Source organism: Calliphora vicina, chromosome 5, assembly GCF_958450345.1.
Source record: "Calliphora vicina chromosome 5, idCalVici1.1, whole genome shotgun sequence".
NCBI classification, from domain to species: domain Eukaryota; kingdom Metazoa; phylum Arthropoda; class Insecta; order Diptera; family Calliphoridae; genus Calliphora; species Calliphora vicina.
In genome coordinates, this window is record NC_088784.1 from 76,294,523 (window position 1) to 76,301,805 (window position 7,283).

At 27.5% G+C, this 7,283-nt stretch overlaps 1 pseudogene; it reads right to left on the bottom strand.

Moving 5' to 3' along the window:
• Positions 1–2,818: 2,818 nt before the first annotated feature.
• Positions 2,819–6,716, bottom strand: LOC135961394 (odorant receptor 67c-like; annotated as a pseudogene).
• Positions 6,717–7,283: the final 567 nt, after the last annotated feature.

The window sequence follows — 7,283 nt, forward strand, 5'->3', positions numbered from 1 at the left end:
CTTTCGAAAAAAAAAAATATTTAAAAAATATAAAAAAAATTTTAATATATTTTTTCCGAAATCAAAAATTTGTTTGACTTTTTTATTCAAAATGGGCCCTTTTTTAATTTTTTTTTTTTTGCTCAAAAGAAAGCTTAGATATTTTACTTGAAGACCTTTTTAGTCGCTTAGTGGGATGCGAGTGGGATATCTATCAAAATAAATATTTTGTAACTCAAGACATACAATTTTTGATTTTTTTGCAAAATCTAACTTTTTTCCCGATAGACCCAAGGTCTAACCTTGGTGCAAATTTCATCCCGATCGGAAGACATCGATGGGGACATGAAATCCCCCATATACATTTGGTTTTGATTTCGAATAATTCGAAAATGTGTATGTAAGTCGCTTAGTGGGATGTGAAAAAGCTAATTTTGAAAAAAAGGCAAAAAAGTTTTTGATTTTGCCAAAAAAAATTAAAAAAATTGTTTAAGTTTCAAAGCATTTGTTTTGATGGATATCCCACTCGCATACGACTAATCGACCAAAAAGACCTATGATTTATTTTGAGCTAAAAGCAAAAATGGCCCATTTTGGGAAAAAAAAGTCTAAAACGGCACATTTTTGAAGAAGAAAAAAAGTCAACAAATTTTAATTATTTTGCATAATTAAAAATTAAAAAAGTCAAAAATTGTACGTCTTGAGTTACAAAACATTTATTTTGCTAGATATTAGGGTATTCGAATTATTCGATTTTTCTCTTGTTCGAATAAAACGAAAAAGAGATTCTAACTTGTTCGAATAATTCGATCATACGTTTAAAATTAATCGATTTATTCGAATAATTTACATTTTTTTAAAAAAGTAAAGAATGAAGTTTTGATGTCGGTTTTTTAATATTTTATTGTTAAAGAAAAACAAAAAATAACGTTAAAGTTAACAATTCAAGTATTGATAATGTTAAAAACATTCGAAAACAAAGTCCATCATTAAATTTTCAACAGAAATATTCTGATCAGATTAACACCCGAACAATCTACAAAACAATTGACTAGCAAACCCTTTAGTTTCCGTTTTGGAGCTATGCTTTAATAAATTTGAGCTAGTTGGACATGATCCTGAATTCAAATACAATATAAACGTATTAAGAACTTTTTTGTCGTTCATTAATTCGGTTTTTAAATTGAGTAACTAATTCTTTAGTAAATGAATTATTCACTATTTCTAAATTATTTATAACAAATTGTATTATACATCAAGCTCTATCAACGTTGCCGAATCATTTCTTAATAATGGGGTCTTGGTGAATTATACAATAAAGGGAATCTGTCCGGAGTTTGATATCATTGTCAGTGAACGTGGCTAATTTGAAGTCAGGCAGTGCGTGATTGACACATTTACAAAAAGTTTATTACCATGTTAGACAAAGATGTTCAACGATGTTCAAAATCATGAATAAGACGAACTCCATGCTTTTCTTGCAACAAAACGTTAGTTTGCAATATTTGTGTTTATCATTCGATTTATTAAATATTTTGCAACACTTTCGTACGCGGTTAATAACATCACTTATATACACATCACTTATATACACATCACTTTTATTCATCTATATCAATGTAGTCATTATAAATGTCATCCTCAATATCACTTTCGATGACCGTATCAAAATCACATTCTCCATCACATTCAACTCCACTTTAATCTAAGTTAAAATTTTGATTATTAATTGCGATTCTTCTAATATTTCGCCAGCTAAATAACAAATATTTTATTTAGTACCTTTTATTTTCATTGGTTCAAGTCCTAAGTTAAAAATTTTGAACGATTTGTTTTTAGAATTGTAACTTCTTGCAGTAATATTTATATATTTATAGATGGAGATATCGGAACACTCATCTACAGTGATCGAAAGTCCCTTTGTCTTTAGTTATTTGTCGAATTTCAGAAACAATACAATTTTTGTGAGTCATTATTACTTATTTAAATTTGAAATTATGAAAAATTTTAAGCAATTTAATAAATTTAAATATGTATATATATGAACATTTATTCGTTTTATTCGATTATTCTACATAAATTTGTTCAAATTATTCGTTATTCGAAAATGGCCATTTTTAAATTGTTCGAATAATTATTCGTAAGAAATTATTCGATCGATCATTAGTCGAATGAATACCCTACTAGATATCCAACTGCAAAAAAAAAGTCAAATTTTGACCTCTCGAACTCAGAGTGTTTTGGACCGATCTTATTGAAAAATTGTGTCTAAATTGCTATCCAATAGGATTAACTAATTTCATAACGATCGGAATATATCGGTTTCAAAAGTTGGTTCATTTGACGTGAAATCTCCCATATATAGATTTGAAATTTCCACATGACACTGCATATTGGCGGATATTGAATAAAAAATGCCAGTGTTTATTAGTGTTGTTAATATTTATTTCTATAGAATACAAATACATTCTAAAATTTTATTATTCACATCTGAAAAAAAATAAAAAATGGAATTAGGGCTATAACTTTTTTACATTTTTTGTAAATATCAAAATGGCCATATCATAGTCGAAGAGACCATTGAAATTTATTTAAAAAAATGGTATTACTTTGTCAAAAAAGTTCATCGACAAAACACGGTAAAGTTTGGAGATAATTTTTTTATCCAAAAAACGCAAATAGATTTTTTTTTATAAATATATCAACTATAAACAAAATAAAAAAGGAATAAAAATTTAAGAAATTTTTTACTTAAAAAATCGTGTGATTCTAGAGGCAAAATTTGGTTATAGCCCTAATGTACATATTTAATCACTCTGGCAATTGAGAACAAAATTTTCTATTCGCCATAATATGTTGTTCTTAATAAGGCAAAAATCTATAAGACATGCTAATGACCTGAAAATGAAAGGAAAATAATTAAAAATAAATAAATGGCAAATATAAATTAACAAGTGACACCCACCTTCATATACGACTCAAAGGACACGGCAGCAAAAGTGGGCGGTGTTATACACGAGGGTCGTTGACATCGGCTCATAATTAGCAATATCATTTTCTTGTATGTAATGCTGGCATTAAACCAATTTTGATTATAGGCAGCATCACCAACTTTTAAGCTCTGCATTCGAAAAATTAAAGAACTAGTATTACTATTATTCAAAGCTCAGTGACATTACTATAAACTATATTTAACAAAATAATATATGAAAAACTCTCAGATTAATTCAATTTGAGATTAATTCACTAAAAAAATATTAGCCATTTATTCACTAAATCTATTCCCAAAATCGAATACTTTAGCTTCATTTAAAGGCTTTTATTGAAAAGGAATTCATTCATCGTTGAATAAATTCATAATGGATTTAATTCCTAACAAAAATTGAATCATTTAAAGGTTGAATTAAATGATTAAATTTTTGTTTATTCAAATCTAATTGAATTCAAATATTTTTTCTTCGTTCAGTTTTGTTTTGCATTTAATCATTTACAAATTGAATTGAATTTGTAATAGATTTGAATTGAATTCAAGAACATTTTTGGGATTTAAAATGGAATTAATTCTATAAAGAATGAATTAACAAAGGAAGTACAAATGAATTAAACCTATGAATTAATTCATACTGAATTCATTAATGGATTAATTTGATTTCGAAAATGGAATAAAGAATTTAAATTTAAAATAAATTAAAAATGTTAAATTATAACACTTACCGCCGTCATTAGTTCATCTCCATAGTGACATACAATGAACACCTGCAACATGGAGGCCAACAAGAATATACAATACATTATAATCACTTCCAGACTAGAGGTGGTCACTTGGAAGCCGATAAAACAAATCGTCAATGAGGCAGTAAAAAAATTGAGCAGCAGTGAAAAACTATCGACGCACAGAGGGTTGAAATGTACCAAAAGTGGCGATTAATTCAAAAGCTGAACTTTATCTGTTTCAGTCATGTTTGGTATTGGGTTAAAGTGCATTAAATAATACATCACAAAATGCTAAAATTACAGTTGTGAGTAACTTACTTTATTGGCAGTGAGCGGTCAAAGTCAAATAATTTTTACAAATTTTGCGTGCTGTGTTTAAAATTGAAAATTGTGATATTTCGAGAGCTTATATTTTTTGTTAAATCTGTTAAAAGTAGAAATATTAAAATGGAACCATCAACTTCAGGTATTTGAGAACATAAATAAATAATTTTTGTTTAGATAAATGTTTTGAAAATATTTTTTAAGATTTTTTTTAAAGTTCTCCATTATTGGGGTTTTTTCGATATATAGATTGAGTTTAAAAAAATCAGGGCGAAATTGGGTAAATTCCATTAAATGCGCTTAAAATATGAACTTTCAGCTTCTATATACAGAAAAAATATCGTGCGGGTTTATTGAGGTTTTTTACTTATTTAAGTTATAGTGAAAGAACTCCTCTTGCTAAAAAAACATATTCTGATACAAAATAGGTTAAAACATTTTTTTCTTACATTTTTTTTAAAGTTGTGTTTTTATGTATTTATGATTGTTCATTACAAAAATTTATAATATTGTCTTTTGTGGCTTTTTTTAAAAAAATTTGTACATTTATAAAATTTTGTGAAAAACAAAAATTAGATTTTAAATTAAATTTATACTAATATAAATACATATAATAAATTTATAATTTTATTTTATTTTTTAGTAGCACATGAAGTATGCTTTAATTTCCAATTTTATTCATTAATTTATCGCTTTCCATTCCAAAGTTATAGTATAAATTGTGAGCTAAGGACTTTTTTCCAAAAAACACTAAAATGCATTAACGGGTTAAAAAATTTTTTTTTTTAAACTTTTTTTTCTAAAGTGCTGTGTTTTTATGGATTTATGATTATTCAGTACTAAAAAATTATAATATTCTCTTTTATGACTTTTTTGAAAAAATTTTTAAATTTATACAATTTTGTATAAAACAAAAATTGGATTTTAAATTAAATTTCTATTAATATAAATACATACAATAAATTTATATTTTGAATTTTTTAATAGCACATTAAGTATGCTTTAATTTCCAATTTTATTCAATAATTTATCGTTTTCCATTCCAAAGTTACAGCATAAATTGTGAAAAAAGGTCTTTTTTTCCAAAAAAGTATAATGCGCTTAAAGGGTTAAAAAAAAATGTTTAACCTTTTTTTTCTAAAATGCTGTGTTTTTATGTGCTTATAATAACTCATCAATAAAAAAATATAATATTTTAAAACTACGGCTTCTATGAATTAATCGGCACTTTGGGTACCATTCAACCCACTGTACGACTGCTGAGTCTGTGGCAAAATTTATAATGATATTTTTAATTTCGTTTGCAAATTTTCAAATAATAGTTGAATAAATGAATAAATTTATTGGGGTGATCGATTCTTCGAAAAATAGCAATTTAATATAAACCGGTTTCGGTTTTGTTATAATAACCGGTTAACCGGTTTTTTCGGCAAAATATGAAATAATAGTGATTACAACATTTTTGATTACTTTTTTTAAGCTTCACAAGGTCTTTGGTTCAAATTTGGCCCATTTTGAAATTAATATTTAATTTTTTCTAAAAGTGAGTGGTTGATATTTGTGATATTTTATGAATTTTATTTTATTTCAAATGTCAACAACTACGTTCTAGGATTTTAGAAAAACAAATTGGCGAAAAAAATATCTATAAAATTGTTTGGACTTAAGGTCTTTGGGTCGTATTTGACCTGTAGCAAAATTCTTTAATTTTTGTTACGCACAATTAAGTTAAATGTTTTCAGAGCTTTGGTAGCACTGCAATATATCATTGGTAGCTCTAATATATGTATATCTTTCACTTTTCATTATAGTTGCTGAACATTATACGCGAATGAAAACTGGCATTCCTTGGGTAAATACCAATGCTATGTTTTTCTTATCCTTCATAAGGTCTTCGGGTAAAATTTTACCCATTTTAAAATTAAAATTGAATTTTTTTTATGATACTACATTCGTTTACTTACTCCAAACTATTTATATGCTGCTTAATAATACGATTTAAAAACTCCAAATCCTTCCTCTCATGATTTTCATCCGGTTGATATTGTTCCAATTCCATGGATAAGTAATTAAAATGCATATTCAGTTGAGTGATCGAGGTAACCAGCAATAAATCGGCCGACAAGAATGCCACACCAGCCAAATAGGCACCATGAACCTGGCCAAAATATGTCAACCAATAAACCCAAGTTTTGCCTGTCTCATCATAAGGATACCAAATTAAGAAGCCCAGTCTACGCTCAAATTTCTCGGCACCCAAAAAATAATACTCAACGAATGATTTACAGGCGGGATACAAACTGAACGTTGACGTATAGGCCAGGCATAATATAGAGAATATAACCATCACACGATGCATAATATGTTCGTGGTGGTGCAAACGATTTAGCTCAGTACAGTACAGTATTATGCACTAGAGCAAGTTGCTTGAAATCTGCCACCAGCGAGGAACCAATACAGTGGGCCACAGCTATAGCACCCAAAACTGTGTCCTTGGACTGGACGGCCTTGTAGAAAAATATTATTTCGCCCAGCACCAAGATATTGAAGTTAGCAAAACCCTCATAAAGTAAACACTTTAACATTAGACTCAAACGCCGCTTATTGGAACGATAATCGAAAATGTCTTCTCCAATGGTTTTATAGAAAACCACCGGAATCTTCATGAACTCCACGTAGCTGCGCAAATGCTTGGCCATTTCTTTTTATGACAATGTAACCGTTTTAGTTTGACAAGTTAAAAGAAATAAATTTATTTAAAAACTTGCTATCGTTTTTATATCTTTTTCAAGGAGTGCTCGTTATAAAGCGTTATTAAGTTTTAATAAGCATTTCCGTACAATGTATTAGAAATTACTTAAAGAGGTGGAGGTGTTTATGAGAATTTTCTCAGTTGCTTAAAATAGTTTTATAACACCTTAAATTTTTGTGTAAACTTTGTATAATTTAATTATGTGTTAAACAATATATTGAGTGCCAGCAACAATTATTATTTTTAATAACTATGTACTTTTAATAAACAAGTATTAATGAACGTTTAGATGTTTTATACAAACCCCAGGAATTCTTTTTATATTGCAAACTACATATTAATTTTTAGGAGACTATATCAAATGTAATGTAGTATTTTGATTTAGTTGTAAATTGAAATAGAATAAAATTCAGATTCCGATTGCAATGCATTCCAAACCAGTTCCAGTTCAAGGAAATTTTCAACGTTTTTTTTAAATTTGTCATTCTAAATAACAAAGTGTAAAATAGCTTGT